The 15,981-nt window shown below is 39.8% G+C and overlaps 2 protein-coding genes and 1 long non-coding RNA gene across 6 annotated transcripts in view; 1 reads left to right on the top strand and 2 right to left on the bottom strand.

Annotated features, from left to right (window-relative positions):
• Nucleotides 1–15,981, bottom strand: part of PLEKHM3 (pleckstrin homology domain containing M3) — a 1,279,556-nt gene that overhangs the window by 280,719 nt on the left and 982,856 nt on the right. The window lies entirely within an intron of this gene.
• On the bottom strand, nucleotides 184–11,839 carry LOC309844163. The gene is made up of 2 exons (XR_014300524.1): nucleotides 11,779–11,839; nucleotides 184–363 (listed from the first exon to the last, which is right to left on the bottom strand). It is a non-coding gene; the product is annotated as an uncharacterized lncRNA (long non-coding RNA).
• The window catches only part of CPO (carboxypeptidase O), a 59,286-nt gene continuing 55,260 nt past the window's right edge, over nucleotides 11,956–15,981 (top strand). The window contains exon 1 of one of the 4 annotated variants that reach the window (XM_082690472.1): nucleotides 11,956–12,065. The gene's annotated coding sequence lies outside the window, so the exon portion shown is untranslated. Of the gene's footprint in view, nucleotides 12,066–13,238; nucleotides 13,418–15,981 lie in introns of those variants that run through there. The other 3 variants (XM_082690475.1, XM_082690469.1, XM_082690477.1) reach the window with 3 other exon arrangements.

The following is a 15,981-nucleotide window of genomic DNA, read 5'->3' as shown; positions in this document are numbered from 1 at the left end:
TCTTTGCTCAGCAGGCAGCCTGCTTCTTCCTTGCCCTCTGCCTGTGGGCTCCCCCTGCTTGCGCTCTCTCTTTCTCTGTCAAATCTATCTATCTACCTATCTATCTATCTATCTATCTTATTTATTTATTTATTTAGGACTTCATGGGAAGGAAAACTGTTACAAAGGTTTGGAGACATGTCATACTTATATTTGTATTTTTATTCCAAATTCTCTGCTCCCTGTTCTGACATCTGTCATAGTGTCATCGATGTGCTATCCACTGGACCTCATCGAGTTCTTCCACTTCCACAGAGGACAGAGTCTGTTCTCCCAGTGGGTGCTGACTTCTCTCTGGAAGGTCCCATGAGATGAGACCCAGGGCTATGGTCCAAGGAAGAAAAAAAAAATCCATTAGGACAACTCCATAATAACCAAGGAATGGGAGTTAATAGAGTTAGAGAGCTGGGAGCATGAAGTCTGGGTTTGCCACATCACAGTGGTATGTACCTGAATGAATGACATCATCCCTTTAATTTTAAGTTTATGCACCTTTAAAATGAAAGTAGTGATGCCAATGCCACCATGAGATAAAGTTTATAAAATCAGTTAGCGAACTTTATGGAATTCAGAAGAGTCTCTTTTACATTTTAGTTTCTTTCCATTGATTAGAAGCCAGTCCGCAATAGTTTGATGAACCTTTTCTACACCCTCCGCCTGGCTCATGTGTGGGGGCAGATCTGTTTCAGATGGTATCATTTAGAAAATCAGATATTTAAGCCTTGATTAAATGACCCCTTGCTCAGTCAGAGTTCAATATCAATACCCCTTAATGATTGTTGCTTTTATCAGCTGGTATTTTATTTGATCTAAATGTGAAATCCCTAGGACAGCTTTTAGGGTCGCTTTCAGCAAAATACGCCACTTGATTACCTAAGAATGGCATACCTTGTATCCAAGTGTGATAAGAAGTCAGCTTAAGTGTAGAACAGGGAGTAATCTAAAGTCTCAGAAATTCTGAATTTCTATCAACGATGAATTCTCCGTAGGCCTGTCTGGTCCATCAGCAGAGAACCCGATAAGGGAGAGGAGGAGTAGAGTGGTGACACAGCATTGTCCAGGAATGAGTTAGCATCAGATGCAAAGTGCACTTTGAAGGTGAGAAGGGCAGGGCGGGAAAGGCGTGTTACAGAAGCGGCTCACCCAGCCTTTCTCAGGCTCATGTGAGGAAACTCCGGAGTGTATTAACTTACTGGGCTTCTTTGCAAGGAGGTAATTTAATAGTTCTAATGCTATATGCATCTCGAAATCACTATTTGTTCTGTGTTTAAAACGGGAAATTGAAGTTTGACAAAGTCATTTAGACCAGCCTGGATCTCATGCAAAGCAATTGGTTCAGAGCTATTAGCACAGCAGATTTCCCGGTCCAGTGCGAGTGTGACATAGTAGGGAATCTCTTCGTGATTCTTTCCATATCAAGCTCCGGGCAAACTGCCCTTCCTGCGTCTTTAACTTGTTTCTTTGATTACTTTTTCAGTGTCTCTCAGGAAAGTTCTTCCTCAATTTGGTACTCACTGGTCCAAGCCTGTCGCGCTCTCCCTGCCTGCAGAGATGACACAACAGCCACACACACACAGGTCGATGCACAAGCTCTTGTTTATTCCCTGGTCAATCTTTCTCCTCCCTTTCTTTCTCCTCCCTTGCCTTATATAGGGCATAACAGCCAATCACAGAGGTGTTCACGTGAACAGGAGGTATCTGGGGCTCGTAGGCAGTGGTGGCATGCGGTGTTCATGTGACAGCACGAGGTCACGTGTGGCCAGGGCGGGTGTTTTTCAGGCTGTCCGTGCTGCTTGGGCTATGTAGCCGGCGCCATCTTAGGGGCGCGACCCGGACACAAGCCCTTGCTTCCATCCCTTTCTCCTTTGCTCTTTTTCTTTTTCTTCCTTCCCTTCTTTCTTTCTCTCCCTTTCTTCCCTTCTTCCTTCCTTTTTTTCTCTCTTTCTCTTTCTTTCTTTTCAAATACACAATCTTCGAGAAACTGTATCAGATGGAGATCTCCTAAATTTACTGTTCTCCACTCCTCACTTTTTTTCTTGGCTGTCTACTCCAATTTCTCCCTTATACTTTTGCAGTAATATTTCATATAGTCACTCTTTTCCTCTAAATGGTTGCCAAAATATGCAGCTGCTTCCTCCTGAATATTGTGAAGATCCACCCTCTTATCTATCAAAAGGGGAAAAAAGGCTTAAAGTTCCAAACCCCAAATTCCAGTTAAACATATAAGAAATGAAGAGTCTCTAGACAACTACTATCTGGTCGACTGTTATTTATTTATTTATTTATTTTCTGCTTCATTTTACAGTCCCGACTTCACTTGCTTGGGTCAGCCTAGGCCAAGGCAGCCACAAACATCATTTCCCTTGCTTCCATTCCACTATTCACTTGGGTGCCCTGTCCAGGCAGGAGTGCAGCTAAAAGTTGTACACTGCACACCAGTAGCCTTTTCCCTCTTGTCCAGGGTAACCAGGACCGGGAGGACCTATAGAAAAAACATCCTCTCCATCGATTCTTTTTTTTTTTTTTTTAAGATTTTATTTCTTTGATAGACAGAGAGAGATCACAAGTAGGCAGAGAGGCAGGCAGAGAAGGGTGGGGCGGGGGGGGGGGCAGGCTCCCTGCTGAGCAGAGAGCTTGATGTGGGGCTTGATCCCAGGACCCCGAGATCATGACCTGAGCCTAAGGCAAAGGCTTAACCCACTGAGCCACCCAGATGCCCCCTCTCCCTCTATTCTTATTCTTCCTGGTCAATAAAATAGACATCTCGGGGCGTCTGGGTGGCTCAGTGGGTTAAAGCCTCTGCCTTCAGCTCAGGTCATGATCTCAGGGTCCTGGGATCGAGCCCCACATCGGGCTCTCTGCTCAGCGGGGAGCCTGCTTCCATCTCTCTCTCTCTACCTACTTCTCTGCCTGCTTGTGATCTTTGTCAAATAAATAACTCTTTAAAAAATAAATAGACATCTGCAGCCTGTTTGTGGTAAGAGGAAGAAGTGCTTTTTTTTTTTCTTTTTCTGGCCCACTCCCATAAAAGGAGGGGTGACACCTGTTTGGTGTGATGGTGAGGGTGGGGCATCTAGCTGTCTGCTGTTGGGTGAAGACCTGGAAGGTTGCAGGCTTTGTGGCCTCCTTCCTTTGTCTCTGTTAGTAGGACCCTCATTCAAAAAGGATGAGGCAAGCCAGGATCTTCCAGTATCTCGTGGGGGCAAATGTCTGTTTTGCAGGTCTGAAGTCTCTGAGTGTGCAAAGGGTGAGTGAGGAGTATCCCGAAGCCTACACTGGCCTCAAGTCCAAGCTTTACGCTTCAATATAGTTTTACTAGTACAAATCATATTTTAAAAGCCCCTTTATCTATAATTGGATTTGGGCTCAAAGAAGACAGGAGGAATGATTATTATCTTAACCTCCAATAAGACCAGGTTTTCTATTTCCTTTTATTTCCTGATTATTAAAGTTATAGGTATCTAAAACAATAATCATCTTTAGTTCCACAACTCATTGCTTTTTCCTTAGGTATGTTCATGTCATTCCTAAGAATTAAAAGGCATCTTATGCCCAACATGATTCTAGCAGCAGTTCCATGAGAAGGATGGGGTTGCATGGAGCTAATCACATTCTATAGATGGGGAAACAGACACAGGGAGGCAAGATGAAATGTTGGGGGTGAGACCACTTCTGCAGATAGTAGAGGAGCAACTGATAACATTATCTCATTCCTAATGTAGGAGGTCAGCCCGTCTCTCTTGCTTTGTTCTGTTCTACTATGCACAGTGGACTCTCAGTTCATATTATCTCAAGATATATTGAGAGTTGTTTCTTTGTTTAGTTTGGGAAAATGTGAGTTGAGTAATTCTACAACTCAAGAAAAGAGGAATTAAGAAAAGACATGGTAGGGCTCTTGAAGAGACTAGAGCTCCTTTATCAAAGCCTAAATGTAAGTAGATAGGTAGGTAGGTAGGTAGCTACATACAAATATACATATGTAATCTTCTAACTTTTCTGACTTTATTTCTTTAAATTAAGCTTCCCTGGTCTTATTTTCTTATCCAGCATTCTATTCATGTGCTTTTGCCTGCCACCGAGTCTCCCTTAGTTTGTGTCTTACCTGGCTTATTCGGAAACTTATTCACAACTCATTAGCCAACCTTGTGCCTCAGGCAAATAATTTCATGTTTCTGGACCTCAGTTTTCTCAAATCTAAATTGACACCATTAAATGAAACCTCTAGAATCCCTCTAGCTTGACCCATGAGCAGAGTCAGGTAACTCATTTGAGAAGGAGCTGAGACCCAGATGCTCTGGCCTGTGAATGTGGTCATACCCATTCCATTAAGTATTCCTTCTACCAATTTAAAATGGGGTTATGCAGTCTCCTGGAAAAATATTTAAACAGTACCCAAGGTTTTAATTTTGGAGGTTCACTATTGTAAAGCATGTCTAATAAGCTGGGGAGCTCTGACTAAGGCCATATCATAGAAAAGGTCATTAAGGAACTCCAAGGGAATTCACCATAAATGATAAAAACGTGAAGCACATACAAACTCTAAATATTAAAGGAGGGTCATATTTCTGTCAATGGTTTGGTGAATGGTAGGAAAGTTCATTTGACACTAGTCATCCTTGGCATAAGCTGTATGTTCTGGGAGAAAACAACATATGGGAATGGACAAAGATTTTTCACTATGCTATAATGCTTTAGGATTCACAAAGTCTAACTCTGGGAACTTCTTCCAGTTAAAAACATAAACGTTGCATACTTTTCCATTTCTTAAAATCAGTATGTGAATCTCTGATCTTAAAGAATGGTGGTATTGGGGCGCCTGGGTGGCTCAGTGGGTTAAGCCGCTGCCTTCGGCTCAGGTCATGATCTCAGGGTCCTGGGATCGAGTCCCCGCATCAGGCTCTCTGCTCAGCAGGGAGCCTGCTTCCTCCTCTCTCTCTTTCTGCCTGCCTCTCTGCCTACTTGTGATCTCTCTGTCAAATAAATAAATAAAATCTTAAAAAAAAAAAAAAGAATGGTGGTATTATATCAGCTCTGCTGCAGTCTTATCCTATCAGCACCAGGGCATTGCAAAGTTCCAGCTCCAGGGACCTCATGGCACAGCAGGTATGGCCTCTAGAGCAGAGCTGTAGCTTGACCTGAAACCACTGTGAAACTGCTTGGACTGGAGTCCTCGAACTTGTCACCACAGTGACAATGATCCAGATGACTAATTAGTGCATGTAAGCATTCTAGTGGGCATTCTAGAAATTTCTTGAAGAAAGGAACTCTCCAAGACTGGCTTTCCTGTGGTCAAAAATAAGGTAAGCATTAATGTTGATTAGAGAATCTCCAACAGATCCATTCATTCCCCATCCCTTGCTCAGCTCTGTACGACATGCAGTCTCCTGCAAGCTGTACTTCTCAGACATCATCCTCTGGCTTCTGGGGTCTTTGGCCAACGAGAGACACTAGAAGGAGATTAGAGGGTGGAAATCGGGAGAAACCAGGGTATTTCTCCCTCCCTCTGTGTTCTTAGGTGGCATCTCTGGCAGTGATTATGTATCTTTGATGGCTTCAGTTGCCGTCCAAAAGGCCTGTCAAGGTTTCAAAATCCACAGGATGATCTTCAGTCTTCTCTTTTTCCCTCCACTCTAGGGTTAGAAGCAGTTTCTTGTTACCAATCTCTGGCTTGCCTCAATATCCTCTGGTTGACCTCTTAGCCTTTTTGATTGAGTGATAAAACATAATCAATTCTCTGCATTAAATTTCTCTTTATTGAATAATCAAAGTGTTTTCCGTTTCCTGATTAAACCTACTGATACATTGATGAGGCCGAGAAACCTAATGTTTTAGTCAGCTATTGCCACAGTAGTGCTGCATAACAAACTCCAGAGATTGTTATGGTCTTAACATAACAGATTTTCTTCCTATATTGATGGATCTATTGGGCTCCAGGCTTCCAGATGAGTTCAAGTTTGTGCCATATGTCTCTCCTCTTTTTTGGACCAGTGGTTATCCAGAACATATGGTTTGATTCATGTATCTTCTTCTAGAACTGAGGTTGAAAGGGCAGCAGCTGCACTGGGAACATGTTAATCTCACCATAGATCATAGAAGGACAGAAACTCAGTTGTGCAAGCTCATTTCTGCCCTGGTCACATTACTTAATGTCTCATTGATTAAAGCAAGTCACACGTCAGGGCACAAAATCAAGAGCCAGAAGAGTCCATTCTTCCCACCATAAAGTCAGGCAAGGGGGTGACTATATGATTTTATTATGGGGTGTGGCTATATGATTTTATTATGTAGGAAGAAGCAATTGGAACCAGTAATCAAATCTACCACATTTGGCTGAAAGTAAGATTCATCATCTCTAAGAAAATTGAACAGTATCATCATTTATTGTAGCTTGTACAAGTGGTGGCTAACTCATAAAAATCTGTTGTACTTATAATCAAGGTTTTATTTTTTCTGTTTCTGGACACTGGTGTTGATGTTCAGAAGTTAGAGTCCATTTTTTTTTTTTTTTTTTACCAAGGGCCTTTTTACAAAAAAAAAAAAAAATAGAAGAATGTCATTTATTATCTCTCAAATTAAACTCACCATTCTATCTGCTTCTTTCTGCAGCTGAGGCTGAGGCTGAGCCTGGGTCTCACTGGACCACGTCTCTGCTTTGCCTGCTGAGTCTGTGCTTGGCTTTGCCAGCAGGGGGTGCTACAATGGACAGCCAGACTAGGGCAGGAAGTAGATACTTTCTCTTTTTTATTTGCTTCCTGTGGGCTTCCTTTCAGCACTCTCTCCAGGGAATATAACCCAGCAAAAGTCTTTATCTCAGCAACAGCAGTTCATTCCAGCGGCTGCTGGAATGATCCAGCTTCCAGTGTTCCCAACACTCCTAGCACTAGCAGAATGGCACCCCGCTCTGGGAAGATTTCCTCCTCCAAGTGTCTACATTTTAATAATTCCAACTTCTTCCCTCTGCTCTTTCTCTCTAAGGAGTGACAGCTGCTTCCAGCAGTTGTTACTTCATCTTATCTTTTTCAGTTAGCAATTCTTTTTATCTAATTAATTATTGTTAATATCAAATGCCTTCTTTTAAAATAACAGGTGAAACCACTGTCTCCTACCAGGAGATACTTTTTCATAGAATCTGTACTTTTACCTGATAAGATTCTGCTTCATCTTTAGGGAAGACACACATTGCCCCTCCACACCCCCCCCCCCCCAAAAAAAAAAGAGAAGAAAGAAATAGTGTAGGAGGGAGAAACAGTCCATGGCTGGGGCCAGACTGGCAGAACTCAGCTGGCTTTTACAGAAGTTCTCCAGGGATACAGATTGCTTTGCACTAGAAAAGCTGAAGACCTTTTAGATGACCCAGGAGACTGGAAATTAGTGTGGGCAAGAGAGCAAAGGGGTAACAGCCTTCTCTTTAACATAATAAAATAACTTTTAATTTCTCCTTTGGGATCTCAAAATTATAAAGTAAATGGATTTTCTGCAAAGTGGGTTTATTGTGACTATCAAGTTCCAATCATCTGTGTATCCAGTGGTTGTATTCTAAATAAGTTGAGGAATGGCCCATCCTGAACTTTAGAGTTTTCCTGGAGGCTTCCTCTTGTAGGCATGATCCACTATTAACTCAATCTCTAGCGCCCTTTTCCTCCCTTGAGGATGGCAAGTGGGGCTGAAAGTTCTAAGCTTCTTGACTAGTCCTTTGGGTGCCCAACAACCATCCAGGAGCCTGCTAAGAGTTGCTTTATTAGAAATAAAGATGCTCCTATCACTCAGAAAATTCTAAGGGATTTTGGAGCCCTGTATAAGATGCTCTTATCATTCACATTACTCAGGAAATTCCTGGGGTTTTAAAATCTTTCTGCTATATTGGCATCAAAGACCAAATATTAACAGGAACTGGGGGCAGAAACCAATATATTCTTATTATTTCACACCCATTCTCACTGTAGTCCTTTATATATGTTATGCCTACTGCCTCAAATGATGTCCCCACTCTTTTTTAATTTTGACAGTGCTTTATTTTTTGAATTTTATATTATTTTATTTTATTTTCAGTGTTCAAAAATTCATTGTTTATGCACCACACCTAGTGTTCCATGCAGTATGTGCCCTCCTTAATACCCACCACCAGGCTCACCCATCTCTCTCCCCCATCCCCTCCAAAACCTTCAGTTTGTTTCAGTCCACGGTCTCTCATGGTTTGTCTCCCCCTCCAATTTTCCCCAATTCACTTCTCCTCTCCATTTCTCAACGTCCTCCATGTTATTCCTTATGCTCCACAAATAAGTGAAACCATATGATAATTGACTCTTTCTGTTTGACTTATTTCACTCAGCATAATCTCCTCCAGTCCTGTCCATGTTGATACAAAAGATGGTTATTCATCCTTTCTGATGGAGGCAAAATACCCCATTGTATATATGACCATATCTTTTTTATTCCCACTCTTAACTTTAAATCCTTTTCCCCTGGCTAATTCTTCCTTGTCTTTTTTCACAGTCCTCCCTAGACTAGGTTAGATGCCCTAATTATGTCCTGCTATATTGGCATATTCTTATTTTTTTATAGCACTCATCACAAAATACCAAAATGACTACTTTTCACATCTATATTCACCATTAAAATGTAGACTTGGGAAAAGAAATGGTTGTGTTTTCTTCTATTGTGCTTCCAGTTTATGGGGGGTGGTAGTGGCAATCAAACACACATAGATTTGTGACTTGTCTATCGTACTTTGCAGTCCGTGTATCTAGATCAGTGCTCCCCAGTGAATTTGATAACATTTGGTAAAGGACTATACTTTGAGAAGCAAAACTATGGCAAATGTTTCCAAAATGGAGCCCTGTGGCTAAGGTCCTGAGTAAATGAGGCTTACGTGACTCCATTCTACTAGACCTAACTGTTTTTCTCCTCATCCTTTATACCCTGGGCTTTTCAACTTTCCTTAGCCAAAATCTATTTCTTGGAAAGCATACATATTCCTAAGCTAAGGAGCAGAAAAGTGTAAACAACCACGAGGCTTGTTTAATATTATTTACACATTTGAATAAGGAACAAAGCCGCTTATTTTTTTTTTTTTTTTAATGAGAGAATAGAACTCTTATTCTGTAATGTCAGGTTTAAGAAGCTAGTGAGGAAACAGGAGACCACACTCACAGGCAACCACAACCTTGACTCACTTAGGAAGTACAACCCCAAGATTTGGCACCTGGGACAGGTGGGAGCACAGACATGTTTGTTGAATCAATAAAGTCAGACCAGTCTAGCATATCTTTCAGTGAGAAGAAAAAATACATATGAATTGTGTGTGCATAGACTATCTGTGTCATTGTGGGCCTTCGGGATTTGTCCATGAGACCCACTGAAAACAAAACAAAACAAAAAGACCTCCAACACATTTCCTACTTACAAAGCACTTGCTCACTCTCTATAAGAAAAACTGAAAATAAAATATTGTTAAAATAGATGTTGTTCTGGCTGAAAATTTGCACATTTGGTAAATGATTCACTCTATTAGGTAGGCAGAAACAGGCACAGAAAACTCACTTGGGAAGAAACATCAGCTATGGGATGCTTGGAGTTAAAATAGGGAGAAGCATGAATTTCTGTGCCCAATTCTTGGCACTCCCTCACCATTAAGAAAGATTTTATCATTTCAAAGTGAAGAGATTGACAGTCTCTGATTTTTGGGAACTTTTCTTGAAGCTCTGGGTACTTCCAAAAATGGGCGGTCAGTAACACTCTGTAGAGAAGACCTCCATTGTGGAGGGTAAGAGTTGTCATAGGCATTAGAGAGAACAGAAAGGACAACATGCTGTGCTCCTAAGCATTCATTATTTTGGTGAGGACGCTGTCATTCCTTATGGTTACCCTGATGAGCACCAAGCAATGCTGATGGATTGGTAAGTCTCGGACCCTGACTCTAGTATTCCATCAAGGTTAGATATGCTCTACTCTGCTGCCTTTTGGTGGTTTTGTATTTGCTTCGCTCTTTTCCTGTCTTTTATACATGCCTCCATGTGACACTTATTGATATCACTGTGGCTGGGTTTGGGCATGCTTCCAAAGAAGCTTGGATTTGCTCTTACTTTTCCATCCAATAAATTCATCTGTTAAGTATTGGGAGAAGAATTCTGGAAACTCCATCACTAGTTGGCAACTATCACATTTCTTAGGAGAAGAAAAATCTTCAATCTAGTTGGAATCATATTTCTTGTGCTGGAATGGATTTAAGACAAAAAATATATTGCACTTTTGGGCATGGACCTTGATTTTTCAACATATATCTTCCATGTGTTAGGAACTGATGATGCACATTTTTCTCCCCCTTGGGGATCTTCTTTTCCTTAAGGCATTAAATTGCCTGCTCAGATGTATGAAGTATCCACTACCTTGAATGAATGTGCTAATTAGCAAAGCCAAAATTTATGAACATACACTGAGAAGAAAGAGGAGATTAAAATCCTGTTTTATTTAGGTATTTTATGTTTACAAAAAGGAAAACAAATTAAGGTAATGTAATTCTTCGTCTAGCTGACAATTTAGAATCAAAAGACAGTCATGAATTGTGTGGAAGGAGGAGACCAGAACCTGTCTTTTTTTTTTTTTTTTTTTTTTTTTTTTTTTTTTTTTATGCCTCTCTGGCAGATACTTCATACCAATAATTCTTAAGACTCTGGCATCCAGGGGCCCCTGAGAGAACCCCTATGTTTAGTCTTGCCCAACCCTCTGTCCATTGCCTAAACTCCTCTGTCCAACTGCAATTCAGTTGATCTTGTACCACCACCAAACAGTTCTTAAACCTAGCCAACTCTAATTACTAATTACTTTTGTGACATTTTGTTCTCTAACTCAATGGTTCTCAAAGTGTGGTCTCTGCCCCAACAGCAGTATCACCTAGTAGCTTGTTAGAAACGCACACTCTAAGGTACAATTCCAGCCTATTACACAATACATTTTGGGTGGTACCCAGCAAGCTGTGTTTTACAGGCACTCCAGGTGATTCTGATGCCTGCCCTAACTGGAAAGATCTTGCTTCCTAATTTGAAAATGAAGATTTAAAAGACTGTTCTTTGGCCTGACTCCAAGGTAGTAAACAAGTAACCACAGAACAAGTATTAAACCCATACTAATCAATTAGTGACAGCCCCATGCTTCTGAAGGTCAGCCAATCAGCAGCGGCATCACTCCAGGAACTGCTTCTGAAAGTCAGCTAATCCCTGAACTTCACAGCTGAAAGTCAGCCAATCTCTAAAAACCCCCACTTTATAACGTCTGCCAATCCTTGAACACCATGGTTCCTAAAACCTTTATGATATCAAGTTTTGCTTTGTATAGACAGATTACGATTTGTAAGAAATAGCTCTTGATTGCTTAGTAAGCAAGAGATTCATCTTCTTTGATTCACCTATATGTGATTGGAAATTTCACCCATCAACAAAGGCATTATTGGTGATTTTGAGAGTCAAGATTTATATAGTCCCTCTTATCCGTGCGTGATACCTTCCAAGACACTCAGAGGATGCCTGAAACTGTGGATACTACAAACCATGTATATACAATGATTTTTTTATACATACATACATACATACCTCTGATGAAATTTAATTTATAAATTAGGTACAGTAAGAGATTAATAATAATAATAACTGATAATGAAATAGAACAATTATACCAGCACACTGTAATAAAAGTTATGTAAATGTGGTTTTTCTCTCTCAAAATATCTTACTGTACTGCACTTACCATTCTTATGATGCTGTGAGTTGATAAAATACCTATGTGAGGAGATGAAATAAAGTGAATGACAAAGGCATTGTGACATAGTGTTAGGCTACTATTGACCTTCTGATGATGTGTCAGAAGGAGAATCATCTGCTTCCAGAATGCAGTTGCCCCTGGGTAACTAAAATGGTAGAAAGTGAACCTGCAGATAAGGGGACACTACTGTATTGAGAGAAGATTTGCCAGCAATATTGAAATTTTGGTAATGAGGACAATACATGATGTATTTTGTCCAAGACAAGGAGCAAGTATGAATCAGATAGTAGATTTATTTGATAATCAGAATATGTAAGAAAAAAATAAGAAATGAGATATAATAATTATTCATTACTATATAGGCATTGTTATTATAAATAAGGACTATTCACTTTATAAAAAGTTGTGATATAATAATCAGGAGAATGGAGGGGAGAATAAAGGAAGTCATTAGGGTGGTTTTCGTGCTAAATCATAATTTTCAGTAACAAGAAGTCAAGGGGGGAAAAAAAGAAATAAATGGCAAAGTTGAAAGTAGATAAAAATAAATGATGTCACAATGAACATCAAGTAAATTTTAAGGCAACCTGGGAACTTTTGGGTGAACACATGCCTGTCCTCTAAGATGCTGGAGATACAAAGGTCAAACTGTCAAAAGAGACAAGCTATAATTAATTTCAGTACAATCCAAAGAAGAAATTAATTAATTCTGACAGTAGTGATGTGGTAAGAAAAAGTTACAAGTTGGTGCAGCCACTTTGGAGAACAGTGTGGAGATTCCTCAAGAAATTAAAAATAGAGTTTCCCTACGACCCTGCAATTGCACTAGTGGGTATTTACCCCAAAGATACAGATGTCGTGAAAAGAAGGGCCATCTGTACCCCAATGTTTATAGCAGCGATGGCCACGGTCATCAAACTGTGGAAAAAACCAAGATGCCCTTCAACGGACGAATGGATAAGGAAGATGTGGTCCATATACACTATGGAGTATTATGCCTCCATCAGAAAGGACGAATACCCAACTTTTGTAGCAACATGGACGGGACTGGAAGAGAGTATGCTGAGTGAAATAAGTCAAGCAGGGAGAGTCAATTATCATATGGTTTCACTTATTTTGGAATATAACAAATAGCATGGAGGACATGGGGAGTTAGAGAGGAGAAGGGAGTTGGGGGAAATTGGAAGGGGAGGTGAACCATGAGAGACTATGGACTCTGAAAAACAATCTGAGGGTTTTGAAGTGGGGAAGGTGGGAGGTTGGGGGAACCAGGTGGTGGGTATTAGAGAGGGCACGGATTGCATGGAGCACTGGGTGTGGTGCAAAAACAATGAATACTGTTATGCTGAAAAGAAATTTAAAAAATTTAAAAAAAAAGTCACAAGGAGGAAGTCATGTGAGTTAGGCCTTTCAAAGATGAGTAGGCACTTCCTAGGCAGACTGAAAGGAGAAGAACATTCTAGGGTGAGAGAATAATGGGACAAGGGCAGGAGTGTGGAAATAAGGGGGTTTGGGAAACAGTAATTGAGGGAAATGGATGGAAGTAAGTCTTTGGAAAGATGGTTTAAGGCCAGCATATGAAGACCCTATACACCATGACTGGGAGTTTAAATTTATCCTGAAGGTACAATTTTCATTTTAACCAGAAGCAATAATGCTAATGTTCATGTTTTGGTATATAACCTTAAGCTGGAACAGACTCATATTTACTGTTCTCAGTAGGGGTGTGGTATACACTGTACTGTGTCCCTCGAAAGGCATATGTTGAAACCCTAACTACCAATGTCATTGTGTCTGTAGTAAGGAAGTAATTTAAGGTTAAATGACATCATAGGGTAGACCCTAATCTGATAGAATTAGTGTCCTTATAAGAAGAGACACCAGAGAGCTTTTCTCTCTCTGTCTTTCCTCCACCCACTCCCTTTCTCTCTCTCTCTCTCCCACCTGCCCCTCCCCTGACCCCTCTACACCTCTTTATCTCTCTCTTTACTGCAAGAAGGCAGCCATCTGCAAGCCAGGAAGAGAACTCTCACCAGAACCAAACCACACGGATTTCAGACATGCAACTTCTAGAACTATAAAAAAAAAATCCCCGTTGTTTAAGCCACTTACTTTTTGGTATTTTGTTATGACAGCCCAAGCAGACTAAGAGAGGTACTACTGACATTGGTTGGAGCAATACTTTACTGTATAGGACTCTCCTGTATGTTGTACATTATAGAATATTTAGTCTGGTCCCTAGCTATGAAATTCTGGTAGTGCTACACTGTCACCATGACAACCAAAATGTGCTCCTACAGAACTCTAAATACCCCTTAGTGGGGGATTGTAATGTTTCTGGTAGAAAACCACAAAAGGAAGCTATAAATAAGAGTACTGTATTCAAATATTAACCATTGACACTTCATGATCTCTTAGCAATTGTAAGGGAGGGCTTTTACTTACAGGAGTAAGACAATGTGATAAAACAAAGAACAACCTTGATCATTCTTCCCAAAAATCTGTGGGGTTAGGATGAGGTCTTTAATTTTGAGAAAGCAAAAGTGATCCCTTGTCTTGTTGCCAAATGACTAATATATCATATACTAGTGAAAAACAAACAAACAAACAACAAGCCCTTTGCCTCTTGAGATAAATAAAACCAAAACAAAACAGTAAGGGAATATACTGATTAGCACTAATCTCCACAATAAATAAAGTCTTGAGTCTTTTGTATTAAGTTACTTACCCTTTAGGAAAAAGTTATCCCTAATTTTTGCAATCCTGAATTTGGCAGATACGTGATACTTTGAAGATAGAATAATTGTATGAAGAAATTACTGTTTATCCCACCCCAAAAAAGACTGAATTTAATCTTGGTAAACTTGTGAAGTTTTTCTTTTTTTTTTTTTCCAAAACTGCAGTGTCTTTTATTTGGAGAACCCAAATTTCCTGGACTCCTTTTAAAGCTCTTCAAGTAAAAATACTTTAGAATATTTTAACCACAGCTGAAATTTCATCATGCTCCTTTACAATTAGAGGCAATTATTTTCTGTTTTCTATCACCATAGATTTATTTTTCTTTTCTTGGACTCCATATAAATGGAATCAGTCACTATGATTATTTTGTGTCTGGAGTTTCTCATTCAACATGTTTTTGAAACTTGTCCATATTGATGTGTGTATTGGTAGTTTTTGTTGTTGTTTGTTTTTCGACAAGTGGTATTTCAGTGAATGAACATAACAGAGGTTGTTTACCTGTTCTTCCATTGATGGACATGTGGCTGTTTCCAGGTTTGGCAATCATGAGTAAGTCTGTTAGGAACACTACTGTACAAGTCTTTTTGTGGATATAAACTTTCATTTCTTATCTAGTAGAAATGTTGAGTCATGGAGTAGATGTATATTTAACTTTATAAGAAACTAAAAAAGTTTTTTGGAGTTTCTGTATAATTTTACACTCCACCAACAATGTATGAGAGTTGCAGGTGGTCCCCATCCTTGCCTTATGTGGTCAGTCTTTTAAAATTTTATCCATTTGAAGGTTGTAAACAGTATCGCACTGTGGCTTTAATTTGCATTTCCATGATGGCAATGATACAAAACATCTTTACATGTGCCTTTCATAAATTTCTTTTTAAGTCTTTTGTCCATTTTTATCAGGTCATTTGTCTTTATATTGTTGATTTATAAAGACTTTTTTTATATTTCTGGATACAAACTATTATTTAGATATTGTATTTTTTCCCCCAATGTGTTACTTCTTTTTCATTTTCTTGATGGTATTTTTGATTAGCAAGCATTTCTAATTTAATGAAATACAGTTTATTGATGTTTCCCTTTTCTGTATAGTGCATTTTGTGTCCTAAGAAATCTTTGATTACCCCCAAGTCATGAGGATATTCTCCCAGGATTTCTTCTAGAAGTTCTATAAGCTAAGTTTTAGCTTTTACACTTAGCTCTATAATCCAACTCAGATTATTCCTTTTGATGGTGCTTGGGTGGCTCAGTGGGTTAAAGCCTCTGCCTTTGGCTCAGGTCATGATCCCAGGGTACTGGGATCGAGCCCTGCATCGGGCTCTCTGCTTGGTGGGGAGCCTGTTTCCCTTCCTCTCTCTCTCCCTGCCTGCCTCTCTGCCTACTCCTGATCTCTCTCTCTGTCAAATAAATTTAAAAAATCTTAAAAAAAATTATTTCTTTTGGTATAGA

Source organism: Mustela nivalis, assembly GCF_964662115.1.
Source record: "Mustela nivalis genome assembly, chromosome: 11".
Classification (NCBI taxonomy): Eukaryota; Metazoa; Chordata; class Mammalia; order Carnivora; family Mustelidae; genus Mustela; species Mustela nivalis.
The sequence above is the reverse complement of the archived record's forward strand: the minus strand, read 5'-3'. Positions and strand labels throughout refer to the sequence as shown.